This window comes from Nylanderia fulva, unplaced genomic scaffold (assembly GCF_048542155.1).
Source record: "Nylanderia fulva isolate GAGA-0341 unplaced genomic scaffold, ASM4854215v1 Scaffold634, whole genome shotgun sequence".
Lineage (NCBI taxonomy): Eukaryota > Metazoa > Arthropoda > Insecta > Hymenoptera > Formicidae > Nylanderia > Nylanderia fulva.
The window spans coordinates 1-12,859 of NW_028190736.1; positions in this window are offsets into that span (position 1 = coordinate 1).

The following is a 12,859-nucleotide window of genomic DNA, read 5'->3' on the forward strand; positions in this document are numbered from 1 at the left end:
AATTTTTTGCCCCCCCAAAAAAAAAAATTTTTTAAAGATAAAAAAAAATTTTTGGGTTTTTTTTTTGAAAAATTTCGGGGTTTTGGAGAGAAAAATTTAAAAAAGGGGAAAATGGGGGAAATTTTTGGGTATTTTGGGACCTTGGGGGGGGGGGGCCCCGAAAAAAATTTCCATTTTCAGCATTTAACCCGGGAAAAAGATTGGGGAAAAAATTTTTGGGGGAAAAAGGGGTGTTTTTTTTAAACCGGAAAGGGGAAAGCTAAAAGGGGGGGACAAAAAAAGTTTGAAAGGGTTTTTGAAATTTTCCCGAAAAGAAAAATTTTGTTTTTAAAAATGGAAAAAAAATTAAAAAAAAAGAAAAAGACCAAAGGGAGAAGGGGACAAAAGAAAAAAAAGGGAGAAAAAAAGGCGGGTTTTTTTTTGGGGGCCGAAAAAAAATTTGGTTTTTTTAAAATTTTTTTAACCCCCCCCCCCCTAAAGAAAAGGGGGGAAAAAAAATTTTAACCAAAAGGGAAGGGAATGAACCCCCCCCCCGGGGCGTTTCCAATCCAAAACCCTTTTTTAATTTTTTGTTTTTTAAAAATTTTAAAAAGTTTAACCCCTTATAAATTAAAAAAAAAAAGGGTTATAAAAAAAAAATTAATTAAAAAACCAAAAATTTTTTAAAAATTTTTTTTTTTTTTTTTTTTTAAAAAAAAAAAAAAATTTTTTTTTTTTTTTTTTTTTTTTTTTTAAAGGCCCCCCCCTCGCGGGCTGGTTTTCCCCCCCTTTTTTTTGGGCCCCCCGGGGAAGGGGAAAAAAAACAAGGGCCCAAAGATAAAAAAAGGAAAATTCCTCAAAATTTTTTTTTTCTTCCCTACCCCCCTAAAAAATAAAAAAAATTTTGTAATCCGAACAAAACCCGAACCTTTTTTTTCCCACCCTTTTCCCAACTAGAAGAAAATTTTTTTTATTTTCCCCAACTTAAAAATTTTAACTGAATAAAAAGAAAAAAAAATTAATTAAAAATTTTTGGTTTTTTTAAAATTGTTCAATTTTTCTTTCTGGTTAATGATTTTAATACCCTTTAAAGGTAGACTACCTAAAATTAAAAGTTAAAATTTTTTTAAAATAAAGTTTTCCCCCCAGGAAATTTTAATATTATTGCAAAATTTTAATAATTCTTTTTTTTTTTTAAATTAAAAAATTTATTAAAATAAAATAAAATTTAAAAATAAAAAAATTTATTTAAAAAAAATATTTTTTAAAATTTTTAAAAAAATTTTTAAAAAAAACGTTTTTTTTTTTCATTTTAAAAATAATTATTTTTTTTTTTTTTAAAAAAAACAAATTTTTTTTAAAAAACCATTTTTTTTAAAAAAATTAAATTTTTTTTATTAAAAAAAAAAAAAACCATTAATTGTTACTTGGGAAAAAAAAAACCAAAAAACATTTATTTTTTCAAAATGATTTATGAAATTTCAAAGGGAATCCCTTTTTTTAAATTTTTGCTTTGAATGTATTAATTTTTCCCCGGGTTTTTTTTTTTAAAAACCCTATAGGGGTAAAAATTTTTTTAAAAATTATATTAATTTAAAAATTAAAAGGCCCCAATTAATTTTTCCACAAAAATTTTTTTTTATTCAATTTTATTTTGTATTTTTTCCTTAATACCTTTTAACCAAAGAAAAGGTATTTCGAAATAAAAACAATTAAAAAAATTTATGTTTAAAATTTTTTACCGAAAATGTTACAATAAATTTAATAGATTTTCGTTTTAGGTTTTGTAATTTTTTTAAAAAAACCCTAAAAAGCTGTTAAATAAATTTTCTTTTTTTATATTTTTTTGGGGTTTTTAAAATCCTCCCTTTTTTAAAAAAAAAAACGTTTTAAAAATTTTTTTTTAAAAAAATTTTTAAGTTTTTTTTTTTTTTTAAAACCCTTTAAATTTTATTTTTGAAGGTTTTTTTTTAAAATGGTTGTGTTGCCCTTTTTTTAAATACTTTTTCCTTTTATAATTTTTAATTTTTATTTATTTTACCTTTGTCCCGCGGGGAAAAAAAATTTTGGGATTTTTTAAAAAATTTTTTTATTTTTTTTTGGGAAAAATTTTTTTTAATTAAATTTTTTTCCTTAAATTTGGGAAATTTGAATTTTGGCCGCTATTTCTAAATTGGAAATTTTTAAAATTTATTTTTTGTTACCCATTTTTGAAAAATTTTACCCATTTTTTTTTTAAATTTTTTGGGACCCCAAAAAATTTTAAATTTTTTAAAAAGTTAAAAAAACTAAAAAAAATTCTTTGGGGGAATTTTTAAAAACCCAAAAATTTTATTTTTATTCTTATTTTAAAATATTTTATCTTTTTAAAATTTTTTGGTTTTCATTGTTACTTCCATATATAATGCCCAGGGAAATTTTTTTTGTGGGGGGGTTTTGGTTAAAAAACAAAAATTAGGGGGAAACTTAAATTAAAAATTTTTTTTTAAACCCAAAATTATCTAATAATTTTTTTTTAAAATAATTTCAAAAAAAATTTTTGGGTTTTTAACTTTTTGTTTTTTAATTTTAAACAAAAATTTTTAAATTTTTTTTTAATTTTTTTTTTTTAAGAGATTTTAAAATTTTTTAAAAGAAAAAATTTTAACAAAACAATTTTTTTATCTAAAAAAAAGGGGATTAAAAAATTTTCTTTTTTTAAAATTTTTTTTTTGAAATTTTTTTTCCCGAAATACATTTTTTTTAAAATTTTTTTAAATATAAAAAAATTTTAAATTTTTAATTTTAAATTTTTAAAATAATTGAAAAATTTTTTAAAATTTTTTAAAAATATTTTTTTTTTTTTTGCAAAAAATAATTTTTTAAAATTTTCAAACCCGGAAATAAAAAAAATTAAAAAAAAAAATTTTTTTTAAAAAAAAATTTTTAAATTAAAAGAAAAAAAATTTTTCCGAATAATCTTACCCCAAAAAAATCCTTTTTTTCGGGAATTTACCTGGCCAAAGACCAAATTTTTTGGCACCTATAATTAAAATTAAAAATCTCTCGGAATTTATTTAAACCCCCTGCCCCCCCAAAAAAAAAACCCCCTTTTGGGATTTAATTTTTTGTTTACCTTTAAATTTTAAAAATTTTTTTAAACCCCAAAAAATTTTAAATAAAAATTTTTTTAAAAAAAAAAACCCCCCCCAAAAAAAAAAAAAAAAATTTATTTTTTATTTTTTTTTTTTTGTTATTTTTTAAAAAGAATTTTTTAAAAAATTCTTTAAATTTTTTTTTTCTTTTATAATTCAAAATTTAACAATTTATTTAGAAAATCAAAAAAAAAAATTTTAAAATTTTTTTTCCCGACTAAAATTTAAAAAAAACAAGAATTATTAAAAACCGTTTATTAGTAAATAAAAAAAAGGGAATTTAATTTTAAAAAAAAATTTTCAAAAAAAAATTTAAAAAAAATTTAAAATTATTTTAATCCCCTTTTTTTACTAAAATTTTGTTTTTAAATTCCACTTTATAATTTTAAAAAAAACATCCATTAAAAAAAAATTTTTTAATGATAAAAATTTTAAAATTTTTTGAAAATTTTTTAATTTTTTTTTTAAAAATAAAAAAATTTAAAAAAATTGCACTAACAAAAAACGTTATCAATTAAATGTATAAAATTTTTTTTTTTATTTTTTATATTTAAAAAATTTTTTTTTTAGATTTTCAAAAAAAAGGAAGAAGTCAATAAAAGGAAGCTTGTTTACGGAAGACGTTTGGAAGATCGTACGTACGAAGTGCTTGCTTTGCCAAGAGCAACCCAGATACCAGGGCTGGGGGGCATAAATACCCGGGTTTGCAATAGTACATGTAAGAGCCCTTCCACCTGATAAGATGGACCGTAGTCAATAGCCGTCCTCCTGTCATTAATAACGTAAACTTCCACGGGGATAACCCGCTCTTCTTATCATCCTCTGCTGAAGAAAAATGAGCAAAAAAATCAATAAAATGAAATAAATTGTTGCGACAAACTACATGTAGTTATGTTTATTTTCGAAATATGATAACATTTTCTGCATTCAATATAAAACAAACCAATAATTATAATAATTATAAAAAGATATTATATAAATAATATAAGTAAATAATTCTAAATATTTTGAAATAATAAAATCGACATTATAGATCTAAGGAGAATATATAATTATGTAGTTTGCATATAAAACTGCAGGGATGGTTCTTAGCATATAATATGAGGCGTGATAGAAATTATCTTAGAAGCCGTTTTTTTAAAGAATCTGTTCTTATGATCTCTTAAATTTTTCCTTAATTTCAGTTTTACTAAATATTTTATAAAAATTAATTATTGTATTTATTGTAATATGTTTACAATAAATATAGTTTATTTTTAAAAATAAAAAGAAAAAAATTTAATTGCTATTTTTTTAAAAGTTACTAAATAAATACATAAACAACGCAATATAATTAACATAAAATTGAAATCGATTTAAAAAAGCAAACAAAAAAGAATAAAATGCTATTGTTGAAATAGTTAATGCCAAGGTATAATTTTACAAATTTTTTAAAACTAAAAAACGTTTATAAATGTAACTGAACAGAACCCAGATAGCATTAATAACATATCACTTTGACGTCGAAATGACTCAATTAGACTCATAATGACGCCATTTTAATTTTAATGACGTCGTCCAATTTGCTACTTGGGTGGGAGACCAAAATCAACTTATTGTGACGTAAGAATCATTTTTTTTTTTCTAACAATCAAAAAATTTAATTATCAACTAATCAAATAGATGAAAATTTTAATCCTTATTTTTATAATTCTCAACACTCACCGTATGGCAATATGACATTGAATTCCTTGGTGTTCAGACCAATTCCACCATCCAAGATCTTCTTTTCAAGTGTGCGCTTATTGTTAGTTTAACAATGTTCACACTCTGTCGGCCAACATCCAGGATCCAACAAACGACACTAAATACATAATTCCCTAAATCTCAATCTCATCGCATTCGATAAATGATTCAATAGACCCTAAACGTAACGGAGAAATTTTTCGGAGTATCGAGGAAGAGTGCGTAATATCCGAAAAGGCACACGAGAACTAGAGGACACGACTGCCGTAACTAAAACTTTACATGTCATTAGAATGTTCTTAGAATGATACTATTATGGTAATTTTTTCCATCGTGAATAGCATGAAAAATTGACTTATGTAAGCTTAATATCGCGTTATTAATGATATCAATATACATTTCACCATGGAATATAGAGGTACAAAAATCTCAGAAACCACCAACATTAACTGTTTGAAAGAATTTCGCTGGTTGCAAATACCTACTTTGTCGCTGGCAATCAAGTGCAACGTTTTATATATGCTCCAAATGTTTCCTGCTCTCTTCGTTCTGTAGCAGAGAAACTAAACGTAAATCGTTTAACGGCTGTCGTCGTCCGCAGACGCAAGTAAAGCACAGAAAATGAAAATGCCGTATTTATGTATTTTTTTCTGTGCCTAAAATAAAATATATAATTCCGTTATTATTCTTTCTATTCCTTACTTTACGTCCTACTACTACGACAACTTAAGCGTTTCGTTTAATTCTCTGCTATAGGCCTTTCTCTTTTGACATTCATGGTGAAACGCTGAACACGTTGTAGTACCAAGATAATACACTTTGCAACAAAATTTATACTTGTCTTGTTGTCGGTTATATTAAAAAGTTCTACCAGCTAAAATGAGTCAATTTTCTTTCGAAAACACGCCTAAAATACTAAAGATCATGATACGATATTCGATTAAAATAACAACGACATAAGATAAGATCCCTAGTTTTTTAAATGGCAAATGACACTTTTATTTGTGTATATCTTAATAATATTTGGGATGCGTATTTCATGAAGATTTTAAAGAACGTAATTAGGGAAATATGGAAATTAAACATAAGTACTTAATAGAATTTAATATTAAAATTAGAAAAAACACATGAGCAGTATTATACAACCGTTTATCATATATGTATATATTTTGATATTAAAAGTAACAAAAGAACTTATAATTGTACATATTTAATTTTTTTTTATTTTTTATATATTAAACATGGATACTCAATATTGTTTTAAATATAAAATAAAAACTTTATATAAAAAAATTTCATTTTAAATATAGCTCTTTTAAGTTGATTTTTCAACTAAAAATCATGTTTGGAAACAATCTTAAAAACAAGAACAGAATAAGTAACAATTTTAATACGTATATTTTTACGGTAAATACACAAAATACAAAATATTTTAATTTTATTAAATATTACATAATTTTTATTTAGAAAAATAAACAAAATAAATCAATTCCCATTTGTATTATCTTCTTCAAACACTTAAATTTTCTTTTTGAGCAATTAAATAATTATAATTAAAATTACAGAGCAGTTTTTATTAACTTTTCAACTCTAAATAAATTTATCTACTTATACAAAAAAAGATCAGATATCGTACTGCTCCAAATCACAATTTATTTTAAAATATCTTGTGGTGTAAATACTGTGTTACTTTTTGTCCCGGTCTCCCCTACTAGTACTTTAGTAAAGGCAGAAATGAATAGTATTATCTATTAATACATACTATATACATTATATCATATATATCTATTTACTTATATATCTCTAAATTAAATATATATACTTCAATTATTTAATCAATCATTTAATCACTAAGATTCAAATCACTATATATTTATCTATCTTTTTCCGCTATTAATTTTATCACTTTGGATATGTAATATTATTTGATTCCTCCCTTAGGATCTTGAGAAGTCTTTTCGTACCCAAGTTGTTTTCCCGCGGCATCCTTTGGCCCGATACAAGTCCATGGTTTACAAGTGGGAAACGTATTTCATACAGTCCAATTAAGTTGGGTAACATACGGGACCATTCTCTTCTTCTTCGAATCTTGAAGAAGTATTTGGCGTGTTATGGGGCGCCACTTTGTTTAAAAACTATTTTTTCGGTTTTTCGTGACGAGCTTGATTTAAATAGTATCTACAATGTTAAAATGCCAATCAAATCTCCCCTGTACAAGTCGGTCTAATTTAAAATCACTCACTCCCAACCACTTTTTTTATTTTTATTGTACATATTCCAAAGTGATTGGGATTGTGCAATAAAAGGGTTAAAATAGATTATCAAAAATAAATACGTTAACGAAATATATATTTCCTCGTATAATCATACTTACATTGAAAATTTCGAAACCTACATTTTTTATCATTTTTTGTATTCTTATAACTTTTTTATTGCCAAATTGCTTAGGAATCGATTTATATACCCATATATATTATAGATATATATTTTTTTTATTTAAAAAAAACAAATGATCTTGAAAATGCTTTTTTAGAAAAAAGTCTGCAGAGCCATTCTCTGCCTTCAATAACATAATTTTTTGTATTAGAACTTTTGTTTATGCAATCACATAAAAAAGTTTTTGAGGATCAGCCGATTAAAATTGACGCCTTGTATACCGGGTGTCCAAAAGATCGTAAAATCTCGAAAATATACGTTTTACAGAAAAAGTTTCAGACAAAAGTTGTAGAGTTTAAAAAAAAATTTGGGTGACGGTTCATGATTACGGTCAGAAAGGGTCCAACCTTTAAATTTTTTAAATGGACCTCTATATTTTAAGACATATTCCTTTGTTAGCTTACCTCGAGAACGTTTCAAAACACTATAATTAATTTATTTTTGAGAAAATATGTTCTTAATTACAAGCGTGACAGTTACTTTCTGTGAAAGGCTTCCATAATTACAATTCTAAACAAATCTAAAAATGAATACTAATTGAAAAAGAGTCCATATGTAAAGAAGAATTGCGAAAAAACCTTCACTATTCATAGATCTCATCATGAACAAATAATAAGTGTACGATAAATGTGGAAGAATGCGGAAAAAACCTTCATAATTCAAGAAATCTAACCATGCACAATAATAAATTTTACGATAATGTGATTGAAGAATGCGAAAAACCTTCACTAATTCAAGAGATCTCAACATAACAAATAAGGAAGTTACGAATAAAATTTTTCAATTGCGATAAATAATTTAGTTTGTACTGATATCATACAAATACGTATAACATTTTTGATCATCCCTTGTTTTACAAATTAAACTACATTGTAATTACTTTATAATCAAATTTTCAAATGTGACCCTAAAACCAATGAAACTTGTCATTAGATTGGCGTCTTAAGAATGGAATGAATTTATTCAGCACTCATCTATGCAATGATGAAGATATTTTGCAAGATTTTTATCTAAGGGTCTGACCTTTTGGGACGTTTCTGTATAATTTTCATTTATTTAATATCTAGTTTTTTCGTTACTTACTACGGGATCAACGCATCACAGTCGTTTTTGGAGTAGCACAAAGCATTGGTATCCCTGCTATGTGCTATAATATCGTAATTCCGAGGTTCCACCTGAATTGTAACATCAGCAGATTTTCCCTCGCTACCATAGTCATATATATTCGCGAAACTTTGCCCGATCAATTTCTTGAACGAAGTGCACCAACGTCTTAGCCGAGGTTACCGTCCGGATAGAGTGAACTCAAGATGAGGGCAGCAAAGTCTAATAAAGGAAGACAACAAGACATGTCGTAAATCCGATGTATTTGATGTATGATTAATGCATGGCAAAATAAAAAAAGAAATGTAATTAATAAAGTAAAAAAACTTAAGCATTTGCTCTCTTTTTGGAATAAACACTGGAATTTAATTTGTATATTTTATATAAAAAATTTAAAATAACAAATAAAAAAATGCAATTTAAAAAATTAAAGAAAAAATTAATAATATGCTCTCTCTTTTGAAACTCGTGCGAATGTCCTATGATAACGACAGTCACCAAATATTACTCACGTAGTCAAAGTTGTTCACGATCGAACAAAGATCAAAAACAACATATTCGCCAGAACTCTCTGTTGATGTTCTGATCGCAGTAGTTTCTATGATAGATCTTAAAAAGTCCTCTTGGTGAAGAAATTGCACCGAAAAGAAAGTATTCCATAATACACAACAACAGAGAAGTGTGGGAGATGGGAAGTAGGGAGTAGGAAAGAGAGGGCGGTAGTATGATCGGAGGAGGGGGGGAGGAGAGAGAAACAAATGGTGGAAAGTATGACTAAGCGAGAAAGAACAACCAGAAAAAAGGGATAGGTGAAGAACACTGAGGTGGGAGGGCGCAAGAAGACGGCTGGACTATGAGGGGAGGAGACGAACAAGAGAGGAAAAAATAAAAACGTGAGAAGAAAAAAGAAGACAATGAAAGGGGTAAAGCGGATGGAGGGGGAGAGTGCCATACGATGAGGACGGAATCCTAAAATTGAAGGGGCGCATAAAGGGGGAGCATAAGAGCTTAGGTGGGTAAAAGATCCCAAAAGCTAGGAAAGATGGGGGAAAGAAGGAGGAGGAAACCAAAAGGAGGTGGTAAAGAGACCATAACAGACTAAGGGACTTAAGCGCAGGGAGGCGGTAGAGGTGGTTACATGAAAAAGATAATCGGGGGGTGGAGTTGGGGAGAAAGAAACAGGGCAAAGAAGCACAAGAAAGTGGGAGAAATCGAAAAGAAACATAAAAAGTAAAAGAGAGAGCGTGACAGTAGATAGACTACAGAAGTAGGAAAATAAGTAAGGGGGGTGCACCAAACATAAAAGCGAAGAGTAATTCTTATGATAGATCTTAAAAGTCATCTTGTATAAATTCATCAACCTAAAATAAAGTATCCATCATCACTCTGCTCACTCAAGCTCTCTTATTAGTATCTGTAGTAATTATTATTAATACCTGTATAACAACATTACACACAACTTGACTACATATACTAATTTTTGAATCTGTAAGAATAAATTTGTTGAAATTTTGTATTTTTTTATCTTTTATTAAGAGAAAAATCTCTTTTTTTAATTAATATCTTTTTTATTTATATGATAGTGACTATCATTTAATCACCATTATATTGCATTTTCTATTTTAATGTCATAATATAATTTTAATATCATTAATTTTTTTTTAAATAATGACATATTTCTATATATTTGATATATATAATAATATATATATATATTAAATTTTGTTTAAGGCTTTTTCCGGTTCCGGTAAGAGAGTGAGACAGGTGTGTGAAAGCGTGCCGTATTTGTGGGAAATGTGAGAAAACGGGGTGAGGTGACTAGGAATACGAGGTGAGAGGTGTAGAAAAAGAGGAGGAGAGATTGAAAAGGGATGGAGAGATAAAGGGGTAAGGAGTTAGAAAACGAGAACGTAGGAAAAGGTGAGACAACTTGGGACACGTAGACACGTGGAAGAAATAGAGTAGATGCAGAGTCTGTGTAGGGAGTAGGTGCAGTAAGAAACAGATAAGGTATTCACTAGGGAATTCACTATCGAGTTGGAGCGATTTTGGAGCACATAGAGTAGGTTTAATCGACGAAAGAAGAGATAAGAGGGAAATGATTAATGAAAGAGAATATTAGAGATATGGGATAGAGATCAATAGAGATAGGATGTTAGAGGAAGGGGGAAAAAAGGAGATGAGGAGAAATAAAAAAAAAAGAAGGCAGGGAGGCCGTGAGAAGATAGAGGAGTTAGGGAATGGAGAGGCGGAGCAATATGGATGTAATAGAGGATTTTTTTTGAAAGGAAAAGCAGAAGAAGGGGAGAGGAGGATAAGAAGAAAAGGAAAGAAGCCTAAAAGGATCAGAAGACAGAAAGGCTGAATAGAGAGATAGGGGATTAGAAAAGGAGGAGTTAAGGAGAAGATGGAGATGATGGGGAGAAATACCAGAGAAGTTAGGCGAGGAATGAGAAAAATCAAGATAGAAATTGGAAAAAGGAGGGGGAAGGAGATGAAGAAAGAAGAGAATTGAGAAAAGAAGATAGAGATCTGTAGAAGAGAGTGATAGAGTTTGGAAGCGAGTAGTAGGGAAGAGGAAAAAGGAGGTAAGAGAAAGAGAGGGTGGGGCGAAGGAGGAGTAAGGGGATAAACGAGACAATTAATAGGAAAAGTGAAGGACATAGGAAAGAAATTAGAATGGAAGGAAAGAGAAGGGGAAGAAACAACATAGTAATAAAAAATGGAAAGGGAAGGAAGGTGTAAAGGAAGATTAGAGAAATTAATGAGAGATAGGAGCAAAAGCAGAGATAGAATGGATAAGGATTTTTGAAAGGAAGGAGGGAAGGAAGGTGAAATGGTGGTATAAAATTAGGAAGTGGAGAACAGAAAGACAGGTAATGGAAGAGAGAAGAATTAAGAGGAAAGAGGGTGAGAAGAAATGATTTAACATGGAAGAGAAAATAAAATGGAGACTAATTGAGATCGCGGAGATAGAAAGGGGGAAAAGGAACAATGTAGGACAGCAAATGAAGGAAAAAAATCATGATGTATGGTGGAAATGGAAAGGAGGAAGGTGTGTTTAAAAAATTGGAAAGGGAAATTAGAGAAGTTTTAGAAAAAATGAGGGGGGAAAAGGGGGTATGAAGACAGGAATGGAGGAAAAAAGGGATAAAAAAGGGAGAAGAGAAGAAAGGGGGAAAGGAGTGAGGGGAACCAATATTAAGAAGAGAAAGGGGGAAAGGAGAAGGGGACGGAGGAAGGAAGGAAAGGAACATGAAGAAAGAAAAGAGGGATTTAAAGAAGATGGAAGATGGTTTTTTGGATGTGGCAGGCTGAAGAATAAGGAAGAAAAGTTCGGGAAAGGGAAAATAGAAGATTGGGAGGGGGTTTTGGTGATGATGGAAACTGGATAAAAAAGGGGGTGGAGGCGATTAAAAGAGGTTACCGAAAGGATATAGATGGGAGAAGCAAGCAGCAAAGAAAAAAGAAAAAAGGGAAAAGGACCGATGGGGAATGATCATGGGAGTAAGGGAGGAGGGGGGAAGATAAAAGTATCAGAATGGAGAAAAGGCGAGGATACTTATGGCGGTTTAGAAGTGGGAAAGAATGGAGGTAATGGCTTATACATCAACGGGACATGGGAAAAGGGAAAATTGGGGGGAAATGAAGGAAAGGATGGAAAGAAAAGAAGAAAAAATGGACGGGTTGTTGGAGGGGATTTCAACGCAAAGGGCAGGTAGAAAGGGGGGTGTTATGGAGGGGAGGAAGAAGAAAGAAGATCAAGGGCAAGGAAAATTAAAGAGGGAAAGGGGAAAAGTTGATAAGTATTGAAAGGGGGGATGGGAATTTTTTAAAGGAGGGATAAAGGGTAGGAGGGATACAAAATATACAGGAGAGGAAAGGGAAACGGTAAAGATTACGTGGTGGGGAAAGGGTAGAGTAAAGGAAAGGATAAAGAGAATGGAGGGGAGAAACTAGATCGGACCATCACCATTGATTGTACGCTAAAAGAAAGAGGGGTGGGAAAAAAGGGAAAAAAGGGGGGGGGAAAAGGAATAAGAAAAAGGGAGATGGACAAAGGGGTGGGAAGAATAAGAGGAATAGAGTGGGAAGGGGTGGAGAGGGGATTGAAGAGAGCTTTGGAAAAAATAGGAAATAGAGTGAATTGATAAGAGAAAAAGAGTTGGGGAAGGAAAATGAAGGGTGGTGGCAGGAGGTGAGGAAAGAGAAAGAGTGAGGAAAAGTTTAGGGATGGAAAAAGGAGGAGAGGTAAGGATTAGAAATAAAGGGGGGAATATAAGCTATTTTAAAGAAAAGGAGGGGAGGCTAATGTACAAGAGGCGATAGGCAGAACGGAGGAAGGTTGGAAATTATTTAAAAGGAAGGAAAATAAAGGGGAAAGAGGAGATAAAGGCGGGAATGGAAGGATACTTATGGTTTATTGGGAGGGAAAAGGTAAAGTGGTTTGATAGAAAGAAAAGGGAAGGATAGAGCAGGAG